Genomic DNA, 24,746 nt, shown 5'->3' with positions numbered 1-24,746 from the left:
GCTAATGGGCCCAGCGAGGGACACAGATGGCAGATGTTTGAACGTGGCATCAACGCCCCGCCGAGCTTCTGCACCTTCACCATCACCTGGTGTTTATCAAGCTTTCACACGCAGAGGGGCCCTGCTTACTGGTGTCATTTTCACCCAAATGCACGCCTCAGTTTTCCTGAGTAAGGGTCAGTGGGCTTGTGGATGCAGAGGAGCTGGAGAAGATAGAAAGTGTCCACTTGTGGTGAAAGTAAAATGTCAGACAATCGCAGAGCACAAGAGTGTGCCCCCCGCTCTGGAAACTTTGCACTTGGGCAGGATGTAGGGGCAGAGGTGTGGACATCAGTGGGACAACCAGACCTCCTGGTACCCTACGCCTGGCAGAAGTAAGGGATTGACTATGCAAACCCACCCAAGGACAAGGAGACATGCACGATACAGAGAGAGACTACCATTCTGAGGAGGTAGCGCCCAGGCCTGGGCCCCATCAGCCCGGCTGTGTGCCGGCCCCGTCTCTGCTGTGAAGGCCTGGGCAGATTGCTGAGCATCTCTGAACTTTAGTCACCCGCTCATCCTCAAAATGGGGACAACAGAGCTGCCTCCAGAGGGCTGTGACATGACCTGGACAATGCATGAGTGTTCTTCCACCAGATAACAAAGGAAACCACGCTGGGAGGCTAAAACACACACACGTATCATCTCACATTTGTTTGGCCAGGAGTCCAGGCACCGGGTCCGCTGTCAGCTCTCACAAGCTGCGTTAAGGAGTCTAGAGCTGTATTCTCATCTGAAGTCTGGCCAGGGGAGACTGCTACCCAGCACCTCACGTGGGTGGCGGAGTTCAGTTCCTTGCAGCTGCAGGGCTGAGAGCTTTGGGCTTTACTGGGCATTGGCTGGAGCCTATCCTCAGCTCCCAAAGGCCACCTGCAGTTCCTCACCACGTGTGCCTCTCCAGAAGCAGCTTACCGTGTGGCTGTTTGCTTCTTCAAGGCTAACAAGCAAGCGAGAACAAGCAGCCAGCACGGCCACACACACACGCTGGAATCACAGACGCTCCCCACCATTGCAGACGCACATTCTGTGGTTAGACGCAAGCCCAGGTCCCATCCACACTCACGGGAAGGGGGTTTCACGAGGGCACCTTGGAGTTTGCCCACCATCACTCAGTAACGCGTATTCATTAAAGAGTGGTCATGGCGGTTAATGTCTGTGTTGTTATTTCAAATGTCTGAGTTGGTACTGAACCATGGTTCAAACACCAGCCATGTGGCCTTCCCAGTTTCACACAGTGTAAGTGTGACCAGAAAAAGGTCAGATCCCACTCATTGCCTAGACTCAACGGGCAAGTTCTTTCAGACGGAGACTCGACATGGGAGAGTGTGAACATGGGTTCAGTTAACTGTACAACATATACATTTAATATAGAATATTTGGCCATAAGGTTTTTAAACATTGTTTAAATAAAATATATCCTGAAGGTCAAGGTATGTATCTGGGATGGGATTAATGAAAATTGTCTATTTATGTAATTTATACATACCTTTTGTGTATATATAATTATTGTAGGGATTTCATAGCTGTTCCACAGCAAGAAAACTACCATCAAAAGTACTCAGATGCAGAGACTGAGAAACAGGGGTTAACTCCATCCCGCTCGTCAGCATGGAGAAGGGGTTCTGCTGACCTAGGGGAAGTGGACTTGCCCAGATGACCTTTCTCTAAACCAGTGAATTGTTTTCAACCGACAGAGCTGTGGGGGACACACAGCTGCCCAAAGGAAAGGGCTGTTCACGTTCGCAGGACTAAGGCAGCAGAGGGTTTCTCTGCCATTGGCTTTTTCCTGTGATAGTCAGATTTCACACACATGGGGACACCCTCCGAGGAAAGGCTGTGATCAGTCACACTTCTCCTTCCCAACACCGGAGGAGCCTCCTGTCTGAGAGCAGGAATGCACACAGCTGTTTCAGCATCTGGCCCCAGCAAACCAGGACACCCCCCCACCTGAGGATGGATAACATTCCCACGGGCTGCAAAACAACACTGCCTTAATGTGGACGTGTCATGTGGCACTTTGCAGGGGGAGACTGGACAAAGGAGGTCCTAAAGCAGGACAAACTGGCAAGTGCAAGAGAGAGGGGTGGGCGGGGCCCGAGGACCAGGTCCTGGCCCTGTACCACGCTGGCTGCAGGCCCTGAGGCCACCACTTACCCTCCTGAGCTTTGTCTAGCTGCCTGAAAAAAAGCTAATAATGCTCACCTACCGGATGTTTACAAGCATTAAATGACTATAAGAAGCCAAGGGATTTATGCATTTGTATAAATAAAATTTCATATCTGTGTATGTATAAGCACATAGATATGTGAATTATGGGGCTATATGGATGTGCACATACAGGGATATACGCAGTGCAAATATGGGGAGATATATATATATATATGCAAATGTGTGTATATGACGTGTGGGAATGGATGTCTGTGTGCAAACAGATACATATGCACGTATTCGTGTATACAGGGAAATACGTCTGTGAATGCACAGGGCAGTTCTGTGTATGTATGAAGGTATATGTCTGTGTATATGGTGATACTTGCCTATGTATAGATGATACAGAAATAGGTACAGATAGATGTATGTGTGTAAATGGGAGTTTCTGTCTGCCTGTGTACAGATGTATAAGTATTGCACAATGGGATGCATGTGTTAATATGAGGACGTGTGTCTGTGCATAAATGGGCACACATATCTGTGCATATGCGGGAACACATGTGGGTGTGCGGAGGTATGAGTCTGTGCATGTATGAGATGTGTGTATGTGTCTGAGGTGTATGTGCATGTGCATATATCTGTATACACGTGGGGATATGCATCTGGGATATGTGTGTGTACGGGGAGGTATACACATGTTCACATGGAGCTCGTATGGGAAGCTCACCAAGTGACCCATGGTGGCTATTATGTTTGCTGAACTTGGACCTGCCTTCTAGAAAATGGTCCTGTGTTAGATAAGGGAGTGACTACATTAAATTCACACTTCAGGCAGCTCGGGGTCAGCTATGTGGCTGTGTTTGGACTTGAAAGTAAGACCCCAAAACGTGGAACAAATCAGTGGGCTATTGAAGTTGTTGGTAATGAGAGAGCCACGGGGCTGAACTGAAGCCCTAGGGGAGTAAACAGAGGGGAGGACACACATTGGGGATCCCCATACCCACACCTGCAGTGGGATCCATAAGTCTTGGCCAGTGATTGATGCAGGCATGGGGGAGGGGGGAGGTCAAGCATGGCTTCCAGGTCCCTGGGAGAAAAGACAGTCCAGGCGGCCACGGATGGCCACATCCTCAGGGACCCAGAGCGCTTGGAGCGGGGAGGAGGGTGGGCAGGCTTGGAACAAACTCAGTTGCCTGAGCTGACATCAGAAATATGTGTGCCTGAGCCTGGATCTCGTGGTCTGTGATGGATGGAGAGACTGGCTGGGGTTCACTGTCGAGACGCAGGACAGCCTGCTGGTTCCAGCACAAGCTACAGGTTCTCAGAATACGACTCGGACCCTCACCCCTCCACGTCCCCCTGTAGGACCTCAGTGTGTTTGTAACCTCTCTCTTCTCCGAGCTTCTAATTTGTGAAGTGATGAAATTAATGAAATCATTATGAAGGCTGATTTATGAGCTGCCCCAGCTAAGGTGTGTTTAGAACAGCAGATGCACAGGTGCTCAGTCACGTTTAATGACAGCTAACACGATGTCATGCTCATTCACACAATTGTAGCCAAAATCAGCTCTGAAGCATAACTATCATTTTTACTTGTGGGCGTTAGAGGCATAGGCATGAAGAATTTGTCCTGGGAGATGGAAATGAGTGAGAATGGCAATAGGAAAAGGAAGAGGTCGGGGACAACTCTGCCGTCTGGAGGAGAGCTCGGATACCAAACTCACAAGGAGAGACGAGGCAGGCAGTGGAGGAGCCGGGAGACAGGCATCAGAAGTGGCTGGCAGGCGGGTGGGTGTCATCAGAGGGGCTGGCCTCTGTCACAGGGGACCTTCATCTCAGGCTCAGGGGTTCTCCAAACTTTGAAGTGCTCCTAACATTTTAATACACCTGCAGATCACCAGGGCATCTTACAGAAATGCAGACTCTGACTCAGTCACTCTAGGCTGGGGCTTGGGAGTCCTCCTGCATCTCTGACCGGAGGTGCTGAGGCTGGTCTACAGACCCCCCTTTGAGAAGCAAAGGTCTGATGCTGCTGGCTGCTCTTTGTCATGCTTTGTTTTACCTTAGGGTAGAACAGAACACCCATCATGCACTCAGTATATCCTTCGGTGTCAGCTGCTCATCCCCAGCAGTAGGGAGGGTCCCGGCGGACTGACCTTACTCATCCCTGTTGCCCCCTCAGGGCCTGAAACCAGGGAGCTCCCCCTCGGGCACGTTGCCCTCTCCGGGACAGTCATCTCAGTCCTCAGACTCACAGAGCATGCTATGCGAAACGTGTTCTTAAAACCTATTTTAGACTGAGCCACTACTGGGCTGTGGTTGTTAACCGCAGAGCCTGGAAGTCTCGGTCTCAGGAAATGTAAACTGAATTTTAAAATCCCGAGGGCTTCGAGGCGCGGAAGTCAAGAGTGTGCTTTGCGCTTTTTGATTCCGCTCCTGAGGTCTCCACGCTGTGTGCCAGCTACACGGCAAGGCACTAGATTCCAGGAAGGAAATAAATTATGAATGTTAAAGTCATAAAGGGAAATTTATAGAGGGCTCCTCTTGCACTTAAACTTAGTATTTGAAGATTGCCTCGGCATTCTAATTCTGCCACGTGGTCCGTCAGCTACATCCTAGGTCAGCTTCCTCTCCTGTGTGCTGCGGGCTGCTGCCTTCAGGGCACGCCTGTGTGGGTTTGTCCACCGCCTCTTGCAAGAAGACCTATGTTTCAGGTGCCTGATGCACCTTGCATCACAGACGGGAGGCTAGGAGTGGATGTGGTGATGGGGACAGGCGTCGAGAGGTCCCATCCCTTGTCCCTGGGGCTCTAGAGAAGGACCCAGTCAGACTCTGACGTTCATCTTCAGGAAACCCTTCTGAAGAAGAAGTGGGCGTCCTGAACCCACTGCTCCCTCTTTTCATCAGGGCTGTAATTAATAATGCCCTAAGGAACAGAAAACTGGATCCCACTTATTCTGATTTTGTGCAGTTAAAATCCACATAAATCCTAATACTACGAACTTAGATTGGATTCCAGTGGTATAAATATGAAGTGGTGTGAAATACAGTATCTTCTATGGCCAAAGTTCTCAAGAATTCTCATTTTTATGTTCTGCAATGGTACAGTCACTGACTGTGCCTCCTTTGACTTTTCACATCTGGGTGTCTTACCGAAAATCCTGTCTAATTTGTCTTGTCTCTAGCTACTGGAGAAATAAAGGGAAGGACTTTGACTCCAGACAAAACCCTGGAGAAAAAAATAAAATGATGAGAACTGAATTCAAGCTGCGGGATTTTGACCACGTGTTATGTCTCCTCCACTCCCCAGAATCAAAGCCCAACCTGGGCCAACGCTGATGTCTAAGGAGGGAGGGGAGGAGCAGCAGGGACACCCAGATGACAGTCACTCATCCAGAAAGCTCTGAACTTGGGTGGAGATGAGGAAGCCCTTTCTAGCGCTACTTCTGTTTCCCTAGTGACCTGTAGGCGTAACTTCTCATCCACACAGCACCCGGGTCCTGTCTACCCCGTCTGACTTCCATGGTCACGAATGAGATCCTGCCTTGGAGAGAGCACATACATGTTACTGCAATGCAGTCAAAATTTAAGAGAAAGTCACCTGTCTTTCCTTCTGGTTTCTGCCTCCTCTCCACTGTGAGCCCTCTGCTTCCATTCCCAACACCTCTGCTTCTCAGCCCATAGCTGGCTTTTACTCCATCACTGAAATGGCTCCCAGTAAAGTCACTGATGCCTTTTAGCTGCAAATCCCAATGGTGACCTTTCAGCCCTCGTCTTCTGGGGTCTTTGGTGTAGTTGACACTGCTCACCGCTCCCTGCTTCTTGGACTTCTCTGCTCCTTTCCCTTCTGAGACACATCATTCTCCACGCTTCTTTGTGTCTGCTGACCATGTTATCTTGGTTTCTCTTTGAGCACCTATTCTGCTTGAGAAATTAAATGTTGGTATTCCTAAGGTTCTGTCTTCCCCTCTCTACGCACTCAACACATTCACTCAGGATAATTCCACCTGCTTTTCAGTGCTCAGAACTGAAACCCATGTGCTGATGACTCTAAGTCTGTCTGCAGCTCAGACCTCTCTTCTGGGCTTCAAGTTCATTTACCTGGTTGGTTGGTGGCGCTCACTCCACTGGATAAAGCACAGCCTTCCCCAAATGTCTACAACCCAGCCTCTCTTCCTTCTCCTCCTGATTTATCCACCCACAGTGACTCTCCCCCAACTAGTCTCTCCAGTTAGCAACCGGTGGTGCGTCCTGAACCGATCTTTCACCGTACCCTGCATCCAGCCGACAAGTAACTCCTGCTAGTCTTACCTGTCAGGTATTCACTGCATTTTCCCCTCCGCCCTCCCTCACTCTTCGGAGGCTTGGTCTCCTGCCACAGCCTCATCACTCAAGTTCTGCTGTCACTCATAAGCACTGTCCCGTATGACTGTCCTCCGCATGGAGGTCGGCTGCCTGGCAGACCCGACCAGATCAAACACCTGTGCTTGCCACCTTCTAAATCATGAGCTAGCAGTCACCTTCCTGCCCACTGCAGGGAAAGTCCAGGGGCTGCCTTTCCATCACTAACTGTAACTGCCCCTCAATGCGTTACTCACACACACACTATTTACCTTGCCTTCCAGTCCAGGGTCCTATTCAGAGCATTCTGCAGCTGGCCATGTAAGGACACTGACTGGTCAGATGGACGCTGGCCACAGGCTGGTGCAGGGTTATGGAGACACCACCCCTTGCCAGATGCGAGCCCTTCATTCTGCCCACTGGGAGGGACAGTCCTGGGAGGGGCCGGGACAGTGGGGCACACCGAGGGCTCCGAGCAGAGGATGTGTGCCACCTGTACCAGCTGTTTCATTGTCGCCATGTGGTGCAGCCAGACCTGTGCATACTCGCGGATCCTAGCCCCACGCGCCCAGCTTCTCCAGTTGCTTCTTCTGCACTCAGAAGAGTCGTAGAGACTCAGTCACGTCTCTGCCCGGCTGTGCCTTCCCCCTCGGTCTCAGCTTATACATCACTTTCTCAGAAGAGCTTCCTGCTGCCTCCCGTCACCACCAAAGCAGGGTACAGCCTCCTCTCGTGCTTCTCAGAGCACTTGCTCTCTTCTTTGTCATCCTTCTCTTACTTTGAATCGTATTTTAGATACAATTTTTAGTCTTCTGTCTCCCTCTCCCACCACACTACGAGTTTGGCGAGTCATCCACTAGGGGATGTGTTCCCACCACGTGAACATGGTTTGTAAAACAATCTGACACTAATCATATTTCAAGAATAAAACATCATGCCTGAGGGGCCCCGGGTGCTGGAAACCTCACAGGACGTGGGTAGGAAGGAAAGCACCCCTCCTGGCCCCACAAGGCCTGAGACACATGCCTTGTCCAGGCTGCACGCACCTGAGTACGTGACCTTGAAATAATCCCCTCCAAACATCCAGATTTCCAAATACGGTACAAACGCCGCCCTTCCCTGCCTCGTGGGACTGACATGGGTAGTGAATCAAATTCGGACAGTGAAAGTGATTTGTAAAATGTAAATTGGACCTAATTTTAAGACATCACCATTACAATATATTGAAGAATAGTGCTGGGCTTTTAATAGGAATGGGTTATTGACAGTTTCATTAACTGCACTTTGAATAATGTGGCTTTAGGATTAAAGGGAGTTTGACTCAGTCAGGAGAAATACTGGGTCTCTTCCTACCTTCCCACCAACGTTTTCTCTTTCTTTTTTCCTGCTTTCACTCCCTTTCTTCTTCCTCTACCTCTTCCTTCCTCTTCTTCCTCTTTTTATTAGGTTGCTTTAAGATTTTCACAATAAAATATCTTGAAATGTCTTCATTAAACTAGAGGGTTTATTGGGAATAAAATTCATCATATCGTGGGCTGCGTTCACTTATCTCACAGATTCCAGGGTCAGCCATGCCTCCAGGCCTCCTACCCTACATACGCCTCCAGGTTCTGGGATGGACACCTGTTGATGAAGGAGGAGGACTCTGATCTGCACGCAGCCAAGAACCACACCACATGGTACAGAGGAGGGAGACGCTGTTGGGCTCCGTCTTCTCACCGAGACGGGTTCTCTGGATCAATAAGAGACAGTGTAAGAGAAAGACCTGCTTCCCTCTGCGCTTGGTCAGCCTGGGATGCAGGAGGTTCCTGGGAGGTTCTGGAGATGGTTGGCGGACGGAAGCCAGTGCACACAAATCTAAGAGCAAAATCCAATTCTCCAGGCTCTCCTGGCGGATGACAGACTCTATGTCACAGATGCCAGTATCACTTCTGGTGTGAGGGGAAAGAAGTCTGTCTACAGACAAAGTTCCTACCTTCTAGTAAAGGAAAACTGGCATCTCCTGGCTGGAAGATGGGTGAGGAAGGAACCACAGACATGTTAAAATGTTAGCTGCCCAGTGTCTTTGTTCAGCCTCCTGGTGTTAGAGTAATTGCATCTAAATGTGGTTCTTGCCTTGTTTTCTGCAGAAGAGATGCCCAGAGTGGCCAGAAAAGGTCTGGGTGACCCGTGCAGTCCACTCATGTCTTGTGCTTTGGTGGAGTGCCCAGCATTTGTTATCTAACCCTGGGGGTGAACTTCTCATCACATTATGCATAATGCCAGGGGCTTCCCAGTGGCAGAAATTATGCATACTCCCATTAATAAAATGCAATTCAAGAAAAACAGTCATTATTTATTTTTAAAATGAATTTTATTGAGTCATAATTAACATATATTTTACATTGTGAAATGATCACCACAATACAGCTGAGAATAAAACTTACTTTGTTTTTTGGTCTGTTATTCCAATTTTAGCTTCATAACTATTCACTGTTACTATTTCCTTTACCTGTGGGGAAAAATGGTGAATCCTATAAAACACTATACATGAAAACACTGTGACAAGTAACATGCTCTAAACAAATTTTTTTTCCTTAAGAAGCGAGCTTATGAACAGAGAATGGCTTGGTTGGTGAGGTTTTGACCCTCTTTTATCACTGAGGATGGTTACTAAAACTTTCAGGAAACAGGGACGTTTGTTAAACGAGTATGTTGTCTGTGCCCTTGAGTTTGAATTGGACGTTAACTAGCCATGTGACCTTGGGCAAATGAACAAACTTCCCTGATTCTTAGTTTCCTCATCGACATAATGAGAAAATTAAGCCAAATTATCTCAGCTTTATTCCAGTTTTAAAAATGCTACAATTCTATGATTTCCCTTTTGTTTCTGGATTTACTTCCTGACGACTCTCACCCTGGGTGTAAGTGAAGGGGCCAAGTGCGGGAGAAGATGGTGGGGACAGGTAAGAGATGGGTAACGTAGCGAGAGGTTCTTGCCGGCCTGCCAAGATCAGTGTCACTTCTCATTCAACTCCTACCGATGCATGGACATGCACCCTGGCACCCTGGCCAAATGGTGGGCAGTTTCTGTTCACCTCCTTCCTCTGGGAAGATCAAAGCCAGGTTTGCCAACCTCTGACACTGTGCAGGGCTTCCCAGCAGCCTGTCATCTCCTCTTCCTGACCTTCCCTCTCCTGCTGCTAGTCCTCCCTCTTCCCCCTTCTCTGACTGACCCTTTGCTTTAACTGTCAGATGAGCACATCTCAGATCCTGGCCTGTCACCGTTTGTGTAATTGGCCTCCAAAGACAACACCCGTCGACAGCCGCTGGTCAGCACAGAGACCAGCCAGGTTCCAGGGGTAATTCTGGCTGCACCAGGCAGGAGACAGAACGGGGGCTAGGGCTGCACTTGGGGCACGGAGGTGGGCACCGTTGTGGCCATTGGCGCAAAGTGAACGCAAGACTGTCCCCAGGGGACCCGTCCTCTCCAGCCGAGACGTTTAATCATGTTAATCATGTTAGGGCCACAGGTAGTCTCCTCCCTGCCTGGCCCGGAGAGCTGAAGCCAAGCAGGACCCCGCTGTGACCCCTGCTCCTCCCTTTAGCCTGCCAGGCCTTCCCCAAGTTCCAAAGAGCAAACTCAATCAGGGAAGTGAGAAAATGCAGAAACAAAGGAAACCAGTCATGCAAGACAAGATTATAATCGTTTAGCCATTAAACAAAGTCAAGGACCTTTACTTCCTCCTCAAGGGCTGTAGACAATATCCCGAACCATACCCTTGAGCTGTTTTACATACACCAAAACCCTCATGAGGTGGAAACATTAACTGTATGGAGGCCACAAGACCGACTGGAACCAGAAGGCTGGTGATGTTGGTTCCCGATGACCTCACCGCCAGCCAGTCAGCTGACCAGGCACCCTGCAACCCTCTCCCTCATTCTGCCTTTAAAAACTCCTCCCTGAAATCCACTGGGGAGTTCAGGTGTTTCAAGTACTAGCTGCTCATACTCCTTGCTTGGCTTTGCAATAAACCTGCCCTTTCCTTCACACAACATGGTGTCAGTAGATGGGTTGTGCTGCTTGCAGGGGAGTGCACCCACGTCTGGTAACAGAGCCACTGTGTCAGGGACTTTGCAGCTACTGGTCTGCTCCCAGGTTAGCCAGGGGACCTTCCTGCAAGCAGCGGGTGAGCTCAGCCTCGTGCCACGTTGCACAGAGGAGGCGGGTAGGAGGAACGGGAAGCAGCGGGCCCGCAGTAGAAGGTGGAGGAGATGTGAAGGGTCAGGGAGAGCAGAATGTCACGGCCATCACTGTAGAAAAGTGGTGCTGTCTGACTGAGGTGCTTGTTATCAGCTGGTCAGAGAGTGGGTTATGTTGGCAAAGGGGAAATATTGGGACAGCCTAAGGATACTGCACGTGGGCACCTTAATCTCTCTCTCTCATTTGCGCCTAATTCAGTTTCAAGAAACATTGATTAAACATTTGCTATCGTGGTGGGGTGTAGCTCAGTGGTAGAGCACGGCTTAGCTTTCATGAGGTCCTGGGTTCAATCCCCAGTAACTCCATTTAAAAAAAAAAAAAAAAAGATGAGGCTTACTGTTAGTTAACAAAAAAATTTTAATAAAAGAAATTATGTTTAAAAAAATAAACATTATCAGTTGGGCACTGGGCCATAAGCTAACTTAGGAAAAATATAAAGATATCCTGTCTAATTTACTGGTTTCTAGAAACTTACTGCCAAGATATATAAATGATAAAAAAAATTATGTGTATATGTACATATATAATGTATGTCATATGGCATAAGATGGCAATGTTTATATATAAATGATTACACTACACATGTACATATACATGTTATATATATTTATATGTTATATGTAATATGCATAAAGTACGTGTGATGGTTAATTGTATGTGTCAATTTGACTCCGATATTTGATTAAACATTATTCTGGATGTTGCTGTGAGGGTGTTTTTGGATGAAGTTAACATTTAAATATGTGAACGTTGTGTAAAGCAAGTTGCCCTCCCTAATGCAGGTGGGCCTTGTCTGATCAGTTAAAGGCCTAAACAGAACAAAAGCCTGACCTCCCCTGGGCTAGAAGGATTCTCCAGCAGATGGCCTTTGGACTAGAGCTGGAATGGGACTCCAAGGTCCCCAGCCTGCTGGCTCAACTTGCAAATGTGGGCCCTGCCAGCCTCCATCATCCCAGGAGCCAATTCTTTAAAATCCATCTGGTTCTGTATGTCTGGAGAGGCCAACAAGTGCAGCCCTGACAACATTTGCCAGAGTGAAGGGAGATATAAAAGCTGCAGGAACACAGATAAGGAAGCACATCTTTCTGCCCCAGACACAGCTCTGTGGAAATGCGTCTGCTGTGAAGGTGACTGGCCTGGACAGAAGGGAAAAGAGGAGAGAAGAGATAAATCCCTGCCCTCCCCACTCACCCACGGTCTCTCTGCCACTCCGCCTGCTCTGCTCTGGGCTTGGGACTCAGTGGCACGCCGTCTCCCTGTGCAGAGTAGATTCACTGATTCTGGTATATTAACCGACTGGCATTTTGGTTTCCAACACACATCCTGCCACAAAGCCCTGCTCCTGGGTGAAGGAGGGCTGGCAGAGGTGGGAGATGTTGGTGGAAATGGACCCTGGAGAGTTTCCCAGCTGAGTCCCCAAAAAGCCAAACTATCCTAGGAAGTTGATGGCAGCGCCCCCTGGAGGACCCCTGAAGATGTGTCCTCAGCCTTGAGATGGCCTCCCAAGGTTGCCAGGAAAGTGACAGTCAGCCTGACCCTTGGCAAACCACGGAGAAAGGGCCCAGGGACAGCCGTTCCTAGGCAGGCAGCCTCTAGGGAGAAACGACCTCTTGATTGTCCACGGACGTGTCTGCTGCCCCCAGCCTAGGGTTATCGGCTTAGAAGCAATGGGTGATTTTTTTCCAATACAGTTATGAATAAATTAAAAAGGCCTTATCAGCCCTTTGTTGAGTTTCCCAATCTGTAAAATTAAGAATCTCTGTGCCCCGATGATCACAGGGATTCCCTGCATGTTGGGGACTCTGTGTTCTCTGAATGACATTCACAATTTTTCAGACAGAGACCTAAAGGTTGACCAGGAAGGGTGCTGTGGTCCTCAGCTCTGATCTAAATCACAGAGGAATCTCCTGGAGGAAGCTCCACTCCAGCCTTCGTGTGAGTCTTCTGGGGCTGTCTTTACACTTGACAACAACTGGGTGGCTTAAAACAATAGGAATTCATCGTCTCACAGCTCCAGCAGCTGGAAGTCCAAAATCAAGGTGCAGGCAGGGCTGTGCTATCTCTGAAAGCTCTAGGGGAGGGTCCTTCCTTCCCCTTTCCTGGGCCCCAGTGTTAGCTAGCAGTCCTGATGTTCCTCGGCTTGTAGACACATCACCCCAGTCTCTGCCTCCATCATCACTCGCATCCCCTGTGGGTGTCTGTGTCTCTGTGCTCCTTCCAGTTAGAGAGATACCAGCCCCTGGCTCAGTGCCACTAACGCAGCATGCCCTCATCTCAATCCGATTCCATCTGCAAAGAAGCTATTTCCAAATAAACTCACATTCACAGGTACTGGGATTAGGACTTCCACATGTCTTTTGAGGGGAAACAATTCAATGCACAGGGGCATCTCAGCTCTCCCCAACACCGGGGCAGAGAGGGAGGGCTTGTCAAGCTGTCTCGCTTCTTTTCTCCTTCACAGGAAAGTGCTTCGTGTATCCTAGGCAGCATTTTATGTAACACTTTTACAAATGACTCTACCTGACCCCATCAGAAGCGCTTGAGTAGAGAAATCATTTAAAATTCAGGTTTATACACAGCCTCCTTTGTAGGAAGCAGGATAAAGAAATCATTTGCCTCTACCATGTTTCCATGCATCACAATGAAGATGAAAATGTAGTTTATTTCAAATAAAGTAAGCCAAATGGAGCATGACCTAAACACATCACAAATATTAAGCAGCCACCTAATTATGCACTAGAATGCTGTGACTGTTCAATTTTCTTAAATGATACTTACAATGCCCCAGTAAGTTAGAAGTGATCCTTTTCTCATAGAAATAATTAGTCATTAAAAAAAAAAAAGCACTTCAGCTCCCAAAGTGAAACCTACGTGAATAGAACAAGGGGAAATTTAAATCCATAAAGCACAATAAACGATCACACTTGCACTTCAAAAGTGAGTTTGAAAAATCAGAGACGAGAGCTGTGGTTCCCGGACTGCACCGGAGTCTAGACCATCTCCCTTCAGCTCAGCTGCAATGAGAGTTTGCCAGTCCAGTTTCCTTGAGATGCAAAGACTTCAGACCTCTGGCCAACCGGGGTCACCGAGAATAAACATCTGTTATTAGCAAAAATTGGTGTTTGTGTAGCAGCTTTTCTCCAAGGATTCTAAAGCAATACGCATGGCTGGCTCATTAGCCAACAGCAGACTGGTGGTCTTGTTACAATTGCCCTGCAGGGGAGACAATAGCAAATGCAGGTTAACCCTCCTTTCCTGCGTCTCCATACAGTAGCTGTTGCTCTGTAATCCCCCTGGAGTGTCCTGGTGACAGAGGGAAGATGTGTGTGGTGGCCAGGCTGGCAAGTAGCTTGCTCTGTGTACCTATTCCACAAACAGTCCACGGAATGTCATTTTGACATCATAGCTGACATTCTAATTCAAACATCACCTTGTTATTTTGCCTTGGCAAATCACGTCAGTTGAGAGAAGATCCTTTTTCACGTGTCTCCGGAAAATTAAAGTTATTTTACAAGAACAGGAAGAAAAGAAGAGCTTAAAGAATATACTTTGATAAAACAGGAAAAAAGGTAAAGTTTGATATTTTTTAAGATTGATATTAATAATAATAATAATAATAATAATAATAATAATAATAATAATAATAATAGCTAAGTCTCCCAAGGGACTATGATGGATTTTACACACCTTGAAAAACCTAGAAGCACAATTGGAAGAGACGATCTATTAACGTCCTCCCTTATTTTCCCGTCATTTAGAAAGCATTTATACACATTTCATATACACTATACATGGTAGGGGACCTGGGCGTCTGGAAAAACAGATTTGAGCATTCAACATTACGTAGGATCATCTAATCTTTTTATTAGGACCACCTTTGTTTTTTAAAAACTGTGGAGATGGGTTACTGACCAAGCAGTTCTCAAAAATAAATGTAATTGTAAGAAAAAGTACATATTAAGTACATATTATAGGAGTTTAATCCATTAGAATTCTGGTAGGTTCAATGAGTCAGAGAAAGAGATAAATTGTGAGAAAATTTAACTGCTATAAAATTAACACAGAATTCTGCTATAAAACTTCTTTTTTCTTAAGAAGACATACAGATGGCCAATAGGTATATGAAAAGATGCTCAGCATTGCAAATTTTTAGAGAAATGCAAATCAAATCCACAATAAGATATAACCTCACACCTCTCAGAATGGCCATCATCAGAAAGTCTGCAAATAATAAATCCTGGAGAGGCTGTGGAGAAAAGGGGACCCTCCTACACTGTTAGTGGGAATGTAAATTGTTACAGCCACTATGGAAAACACTATGGAGGTTTCTTTAAAAACTAAAAATAAGGTAAACATATGATCCAGCAATTACACTCCTGGGTGTATATCTGGTTAAAAAAAATCCACTAATTTGAAGAGATACATGCACCCCAATGCTCACAGCAGCACAATTTACAATAGCTAAGACATGGACACAACCCAAATGCCCACCCACAGACAATTAGCTTATAAAGATTTTATGTGTGTTATACACACACACACACACCATCCATATACACACATACACACACACACACACATATAAGATATTACTTAGCCATAAAAAGAAGTGAAATAATTGCCATTTGCAGCAACATGGATGGACCTAGAGAATATTATGCTTAGTGAAATAAGTCAGAGAAAGAGAAATACTACATGTTACAAATTATATATGGAACTTATAAAGTATTACAAATGAATCTATATACAAAGCAGAAACAAACTCACAGACATAGAAAATAAACCGAGGTTACTGAAGGGCAGAGGGAAGAGGGGAAGGACAAATTAGAAGTATAGAATTAACAGATATAAACTACTATACATAAAGTAGAAAAGCAACAAGGATTTATCATTTAACACCAGGAATTATTTTCAATGTCTTGTAACAACCTATAATGGAATATAATCTGGAAAAAAAGAAAAACAACCAAACTGAATCACTGTGCTCTATATCTGAAACTAACACAATATTATAAATTAACTATACTTCCATAAAAAAAGGGAAAAAAAAGAAAAAAATTAAACCCATTCCTTAGGGAGGAACATGAAAAGGGAGCTGAAATCCCAGAGCCCACTCTTTCCAGTGTCTTGGTCATAAAAACTGGAACACAGATATTGTGGGAAGCAGACACGACTGGGGCAAGGGACCGCCTTTCTCGTTCTCTGCATTCAGTCCAGCTCTCTTCTTTCCCCGATTGTTCAGAACTGGAAATATGCTGCGGGGGAAATGAACATGTATAAGACCCCGACCCTGGGAGTGAACTCAAGGAGGGTCTAGTGCAAGGTGCCGAAGGCCCTGGTCCCTGCTGCCCTTCCTTGTCTGTCTAGCACCCGACATGGAGAGCGCCTTTCCCTCTCAGCTTGATACAGAAAGAACCAAGGAAAGGGCATCCAGTCTGTCTCTCTGCTCGGAAATACTGAGCTTGACAAGTTGTCCCCAGGAAGAGGGGCCCACCCAGCCCCGAGACCACTGGTCCTGAGGTTTCCAGAGCGAGCCCCTGGGGACAGGTGCTCTGCCAGAGTTCTGTGGACTGAATGTTTGTGTCCCCCCAAAGTTCATGACAAATCCTAACCCCCAGTGTGATGGTGTTTGGAGGTGGGGTTCTGGGAGGTGATTAGGTCTTGAGGGAGGAACCCCCGTGATGGGCCCTTATAGAGGGCCCCAGAGAGCAGCCGTCCTTCCACCAGCTGAGATTATGGGGAGAGGACGGTTGTCTATGAATGGGAAGTGGGTTCTCACCAGACACCGAATCTGCCAGCACCAGCCTCCAGAATTGTGAGAAATAAATTTCTTGTTGATAAGGCACCCAGTCTGTGGTCCTTTTGTCACAAGAGCACCAGCTGAGACAGAGGGAGACCCTGAAGGCATTAGCCTTCCCCCATTCTTTGTAAAGTCACGCCAGCCTCTGTGAAGTCCCCCTTCCCTCCTGTTTCTTCCCCCTCGACACCCCAGCCAGATTCAATTGTGTTCACGTCTTTGGTGTTTTCTCTTCTACCTGCCCAGACCCTAGACTTCAGAACCTTCAAACTCTGGAGCAATTGCCCAAGCTTCCCTATCTGCCCACCCTCATGCAGAACAGTTTAATCTGACGTAAAGATGGCGACACCTCTCAAACAAGCCCTCCGCATCCGCTTACTGGGACTTGCCCTGTCCAGTCACATATGTGTTGTCTGAGACGTTCACATGTTAGGTCAGGTTAAAGAGAAGAATACGAAATAAGAAAGATCAGGGCATTTTAGCTGTTGTCTTTTCACTGTGGTGCTTCAATAGCTGGGCCCCACTTTCCTCTCAGAGCTGAAAACTAAACCGTGACACTGTCTTACATGCGTAGGGCTCTCGCATTTCATTTTGATGCATGTGAAACTCCAACAACGCAGACAAACGTTTACAAGCTCTGAATAAGTTACATTTCCTTCATTAAGGAGATGGATTTCTGGAATCATCTAAAGGCATCCTAAACTTTCTGTTCTTGCTCCCGGACGGTCAGGGGAGGTGATGAATCCGATTTATCACCTGGCTTCCACAGTTTTTGGCTCTGTCTTTCAGTGTCCTTCCTGGTATTGCAGTGTTGTCACTGGTGATGGCCGGCTTGAGTAATGACGCCCTGATAAGTGTTCTGTCGTAAATGAGAACAGACAATAAAGTGTTAGCCTGATGCTTAATGCTGTAAGCAACTCCAAGTGCTTACCTGCTGATAAATTACAGTAAGAGTAGAATTTGGAAGAACACGCAGGGAAAAGACTATGAGATGCTGGTGTGATCATTGCTGGAGGTAGAGGATAAAAGGCCCCAAAAATGGAGACGGGAAGGGAGGGAGGAGGCAGAAAGGGCTGGGAGAGACCAAGAAGGGGTGGAGGACAGACTTTGGTCTTGGTGAAGGCACTTCAGGTCAGCATGAGCTGTTGTCTTTCCAGAAAAGGTCACATTTCAGGGCATTCTATTCATGGCTAATTTATTATCAAGGTGGAAAAGAATTGAACCTCAGGCCCTGGAGCCACATTTCCCTTACATCCAGGAAGGAGCACTGGTGGGTTTTCTGCGGGACCAGAGTGCCCAGTCAGTGTGCTCTTCTCCAGAACAGTTTAGACCCTTTGTGAAACAATCATGCTCACACTGCTCACAAAAGTGTGTTTATGCCTCTTTGCTGTCCTTTATGTGCTTTATATTTCAAGTCGATTCTGTTCATTCCATTTTGGAAATGGCGTACACGTTTTGGGGAGACCCAGGAGCTCAGTAAAATGTTGCATATTTAAAGGATAAAAACCATGCTTTTAAGAAGTGCCCTGTCTGTTCTGAGATGCAGGGCTCAGGTTTGCATGTCTTTCCAGCGTGAACGAGTGAGCAAAGCACTGCTGTGTCATCCCACATGCGCCCCTGCACGGCTGCATCCTTCAGTGGCTCAGCCGCGTCTGTGGGCAGCTTTGTTGACCTGTCAGCTCAGCCATCCACTCTTAAAGTGATGTATGGGGAAGTTCTCCCTATGCTAAATAAGACCCCTTTTGCCATTATTAATAATATCACAGTGATTCAGAATGTGAAGCCATTAGAACAGTAATAAAAAGAGAGACTGTCATTATTTCAACCACAGAGCAGAAAACGAGACAATCTTCCATAATTATGGACATTGCAGCTGCCAGGCTCCAGCTGGGAGGGAAAATGCAGAACAGAGCCAGCCCTGCAGGCTGTCACTGAGGGACAGGCCAGACCACGCGAGCCCGACCGCGGGCTTTCAGCCTTTCCGATTTGCCCTGAGAAGTAGGTGCAGGTTTGAACTTCCTCTGGTTGTTCTGCCTTGACCTCTCTCTGTTGTTTCCAGAAGAGAACATTTAAATCCATCTTTCTACAGCTTTACTATTCACCAAATGACCCATCTCTGACCGTGCCTCCACATACCACTGCAAACTGTGGGCCCTACAAAATAGTCCTTTACAATTACAGTTTCAGCAAGTAGCAGCTGTTAGCTGATTTGCTTATTAAGGCTCTATCCACATTCCTATTACCAAAGTGCGGCTTGATTCAGGAGAGCTGTTCTTTTTTCAGTAAATCCATTGTTGGCTTTTAGTAGTTTTTTGATTTAAGCATGTTGTCTAAAATCCAGCTTTGCATGGCAATATTCATCTAATATCAGACTTTTTTTTAACATTTAAAGAGAAATTAACACCAATTATTTACAAACTCTTCTGAAAAATAGAAGATGGGACACTTCTAAACTCATTCCATAAGGCTGGTATTACCATGATACCCAAATCAGACAAAACTGTTAAAATAAAAGAAACTATAGACCATTATCTCCTATGAAAGAGATGCAAAAATCCTCAACAAAATACTGGCAAACTAAATCCAGCAATATACTAAGTATATTGCATACCATGATCAGTGGGATTTACATAGAAATGTGAGGTTGGTTTAACATTTGAAAATCAATTAATGTTGTCAACCACCTCAATATATGCATAAATATCATTGTTAAAATTCAACAATTTATCAACGTAAAGACACTCAAGAAACTAAAAACTGAAAGGAACTTTTTCAACTTGATAAAGGGGATCTATGAATACTCAGGCATAACACTCTGCTTAACAGTGAGGCGCTGAGAGCTTCTCCACGAAGATCAGGAACAAGACAAGGATATCTGTTCTCACTACTTCTACTCAACATTGTACCTGAGGTTCTATCCAGGACAGTCATGTCAGAAACTTACATATAACACATGTTGCTGAAAAAAAAAGAAGTAAAAGTATCTCTATCTGAAGATGGCATAATCTTGCGCATACAGTATCTGAAGGAATCCACACAAGTTACTGGAATAAGAGAGTTCAGGAAGGTTGCAGGATACAAACTCAATATGTAATAACCGATTTTACTTATATACAGTGGCAATGAACAACCTGAAAATAAAATTAAGGGAACAATTCCATTTATACTAGCATTAGAAAGAATAAAATACTTACAGAAAATTTAGTAAAAGAAGTCCAAGACTTACACTGAATACTACAGTACATTGTGGAAATAAATTAAAGAAGACCTAAATAAATAAAAAGATATTCCATATTCTTAGATCAGAAGACTTTATATTGTTACTATGGTTATTCTTTCCAAACGGATCCATGGATTCAACAAAATCCCTGTTAAGATCTCAGTTGGCATTCTTGCAGAAATTAACAAGATGATCCTAAAAATTCATATGAAAATTCAAGGAACTCAGAATATCTAAAACAATCTTAAAAAAGGAGGACTTTCCAATTTCAAAACTTACTACAAAGCTAAAGTAATCAAGTACTGGCATAATGATAGACTTGTAGATCAATGAATTAGGATGAAGAGTCCAGAACTAAACCCTAACATTTTTAGTCAGTTGACTTTTGAACAAAGATACCAAGACGACTCAACAGGGGAAAGTAGTCTCCAGCAAATGGCACTGGGACAACTGGATAGAACCACATGCAGAAGAATAAGTTTAGGTCATTACCTCACAAATATACAAAAATTAACTCAAAATTGATCACACTTCTCATGTAAGGGCTAAAACTATGAAACTATTAGAAAAAACATGACCTTGGATTAGAGAACAGGTTCTTAGATACCACGCCAAAAGCAGAAGCAACAAAAGAAAATATAGACAAACTGGACTTCACCCTAATTTAACACTTCTGTGCTTTGAAAGATGCCATCAATAAAGTAAAAGAAAAAAGAAATCCTGCAGAATGATAGAGAATTTTTGCAAATCATTTTCTGGTAAGGGATTTGTATTTATAATATATAAAAACACTTATAGATGAAAAGTAAAAAGAAAAATAACCCAATTTAAAAATAGGAAAAGTATCCAAATAAAAATTTCTCCAAAGGAGATGTACATATGAGCAATAAGTACATGAAAAGATACTCAATGTCTTAGGCATCAGAGAAATGCAAATGGAAAGTATCACTTCATACCCACTAGAACAGCCATAATCACAAAGACCAATGACAACAAGTGTGAGTGAGGACGGGGAGCAACTGGAGCCCTCATACACTGTGCAGAGGGCAACTCCTTGGGAAGACAGTGGGCAGTTGCTCAGAAAGTCGCCCAGAGGTACGTATTCAAACATGAAGTTGCATGTCCACACAGAAACCTGTACGTGAACTTCGTAGCAACCGGAGAGTGGGAACAACCTGACATCCAGTGGGGGAAGGGACAAATAAAAGATGACCTATCCATACAATGGAATATTATGCAGCAATAAAAAGAATGAAGACTGGCACATGCTACAACAAGAATGAAACTTGAAAACATGCTAACTGAAGGAAATTAGTCTAAAAGATAGTTCATGGTTCCAGTTTCACAAAATTTTTGCAGAGACAAAAAAATAGAGTAAATAAAAAGTGGTTGGTAATGAACATGGCATTTATTTGGGGGTTATAAGAATGTTCCAAAATTGTGGTGCTGGTCACTCAATGCAGGATGTACAGAAACTTGAATTGTACACTTAAATGGGTGAGTTGTATGGTGCATGAGTTATAGCTCAATAGAGCAGTTATTAAAAAATAGAGTAAACATTGAGGAATTGTCCCTGCTTTTCATTTCTTTTTATTTTTTATCTCCTCTCCCTCCTCCAAACTACTTGCAAATTGTAACCCATTTATTTTAGGACTTAAATCCCATTATACGATTCTCAGAAATGACTGACTAACCATAACCAAGGTTTATGTGGTTACACCTTTCCAAAGCAGTTACATTTTAAGAGCAGGTTTTTAAAGAAATAAAAAGGTTAACAAACCATTTTGTGCATATTTAATTGGAAGGTGGAAGGTCATTCACTAATAAAATAATTGGAAAGACATTGGAAGGAAATAAGAGGGAGTTCCTCAATTCATGCCACTGATTTGTAAAGTCAGCTCTATTTCAGAACAAAATAAGTTCAAACATGTTTCACTGGAACAACCCTGGGTCATTGTGAATGGTGCCTATTAAGTCCCAGTGAGGGTCCGAGGAAGTCGCCTGGATTCTGTGCCACCCACAGCATCTGAGAAGTCATCCTCTCTCCAGCTCTGCAGACTTTCCATCTGGGAGGACCCTTTGGTTTATTCTGGTCTTTCTTCCTGGTCCTAGTGTTTCAGAAGGATGAGACCCAGATCTGTGTGCCTGGGATCAGAAAGGACCTGGGGCCTGGAGCAAATCCAGAGGTAATCCTGGCACCTGGGAATGCAACATTTTTGCTGCCATCTTCTCTGCCTTTCAAAATACTTGTAGACCATCCCGAGGTCTTACATGAAGATGAAAAGACACTAGAAACTTACATCTTTTTTGCTTTTGCGTATTTTGTGTACTTAAAAAAGCGAACGCTCAACAACGTTTAAACAAAGCTCTCTCAGTGTCTGCAGCTTCCCTGACCTGCCACCCACCCTGTGCAGCACTGGTGGGCAGCCCGGGCCCCGGGGAGCGAGGTGCTGCCTCGGTTGGTGTGTCCGCCTCCGGGGCGCCGGCTGAGGCTGCTGCGTGGGCCCAGAGGGCGGACGCAGGAACCAGTAGGAGCAGCTTTCCTTTTCTCATCCCCTCGTGCAAGGCAAGCAACAAAGAGCGAACAAGAAGCAAAGACCTAAATTCCCTTGATGCGTCACAGGGTCAGTGAAGGAGAGTTTGTGAACTTTTAAAAAAGCGTCGGAGCACTCAAGTCCAGGATTTGGCTTCTACGTGGGGTTAGGAAGGGTCTGGGACTGCGGGATGGCGGCCTTTCTCCCATCACGGGGCAAGCTGCTCTTCACTGACTCTTCTTCCTCCACTTAGAATGCCTGGAACGTTTCAAAGGGGAAAAGCACATGAAATAAAAGATGACGCTAAACTGTCTGGCTATTCATGGGACCTTATCATCTAGAAGTTTCTCCAGACGAAATAGGTATCTTATCACAGACTGAATGCAGACACGCATCCTAGCAACACTGGGAAGAAACCAGTCACGCTGAGTGCTGAAGCACACCACCGTGAAGAAATCTCATTTTCCGCCTTCATAATGATGGAGAATTGGCAGAGAAGCTCATTTGCTTGGAGAACAAGATTTTATTTTTTTATGCAATGTGTAGTGTAGGAACGTATAAATACAGCTTCATGAAGGAGGGTCTTGAGAGCGTTAGGCTTGCTAAAGCTGGCACTTTCTCTTCATTTTGCTTGTGAAGGAAATAGACATTTGATAGACACTTGTGTCTTCACTCACAGCTGCTTTGCTATATACTTCACCCAGCTTTTTGCTGGTGGCCCCCCCACCACACACTCCCTGTCTTAGTCCATCGGGGCTGCTGTAACGAAAATACCATAGTCTGGCTGGCTTATAAACAACAGAAACTTACTTATCACAGCTCTGGGGCTGGAAGCCCCAGGTCAAGGTGCTGGCAGATTGAGTGTCTGAGAGAACCCCCTTCCTGGTCCACTGACTGTCATCCTCTCTCTGTGTCCTCACACAGTGAATGGAGGGGAGCTCTCTGGGGTCTCTTTTATAAGGACATTAATCTCATTCGTGTGGGCTCCACACGCATGCGATCCCCCTCGTAAAACCATCACTTGGGAGGTTAGGTTTCAACATGTGAGTTTTTTTTAAATTGGGGTATAGTTAATTACAATGCATTAATATCTGGTGTACAGCATAATGTCCCAGAAATACATATGCATACATGCATTCATTTTCATATTCTTTTTCATTAAAGGTTATTACAAGGTATTTTTTTAACATTTTTTATTGATTTATAATCATTTTACAATGTTGTGTCAAATTCCAGTGTTCAGCACAATTTTTCAGTTATTCATGGACATATACACACTCATTGTCACATTTTTTTCTCTGTGAGTTATCATAACATTTTGTGTATATTTCCCTGTGCTATACAGTGTAGTCTATTCTATAATTTTGAAATCCCAGTCTATCCCTTCCCACCCTCCACCCCCCTGGTAACCACAAGTCTGTATTCTCTGTCTGTGAGTCTATTTCTGTCCTTTATTTACGCTTTGTTTTTGTTTGTTTGTTTGTTTTTGTTTTTGTTTTTTAGATTCCACATATGAGCGATCTCATATGGTATTTTTCTTTCTCTTTCTGTCTTACTTCACTTAGAATGACATTCTCCAGGAGCATCCATGTTGCTGCAAATGGCATTATGTTGTCAGTTTTTATGGCTGAGTAGTATTCCATTGTATAAGTATACCACCTCTTCTTTATCCAGTCACCTGTTGATGGACATTTAGGCTGTTTCCATGTTTTGGCTATTGTAAATAGTGCTGCTATGAACATTGGGGTGCAGGTGTCATCCTGAAGTAGATTTCCTTCTGGATACAAGCCCAGGAGTGGGATTCCTGGGTCATATGGTAAGTCTATTCCTAGTCTTTTGAGGAACCTCCACACTGTTTTCCATAGTGGCTGCACCAAACTGCATTCCCACCAGCAGTGTAGGGGGGTTCCCCTTTCTCCACAGCCTCTCCAGCATTTGTCATTTGTGGATTTTTGAATGACGGCCATTCTGACTGGTGTGAGGTGATACCTCATTGTAGTTTTGATTTGCATTTCTCTGATAATTAGTGATATTGAGCATTTTTTCATGTGCTTTTTGATCATTTGTATGTCTTCCTTGGAGAATTGCTTGTTTAGGTCTTCTGCCCATTTTTGGATTGGGTTGTTTATTTTTTTCTTATTGAGTCGTATGAGCTGCTTATATACTCTGGAGATCAAGCCTTTGTCGGTTTCACTTGCAAAAATTTTCTCCCATTCCGTAGGTTTTCTTCTTGTTTTATTTCTGGTTTCCTTTGCTGTGCAGAAGCTTGTAAGTTTCATTAGGTCCCATTTGTTTATTCTTGCTTTTATTTCTTCTAGGAGAAAAAGTTTTAAATGTATGTCAGATAATGTTTTGCCTATATTTTCCTCTAGGAGGTTTATTGTATCTTGTCTTATGTTTAAGTCTTTAATCCATTTT

The sequence above is a fragment of the Camelus bactrianus genome, chromosome 3 (assembly GCF_048773025.1).
Source record: "Camelus bactrianus isolate YW-2024 breed Bactrian camel chromosome 3, ASM4877302v1, whole genome shotgun sequence".
NCBI lineage: Eukaryota > Metazoa > Chordata > Mammalia > Artiodactyla > Camelidae > Camelus > Camelus bactrianus.
The sequence above is the reverse complement of the archived record's forward strand: the minus strand, read 5'-3'. Positions refer to the sequence as shown.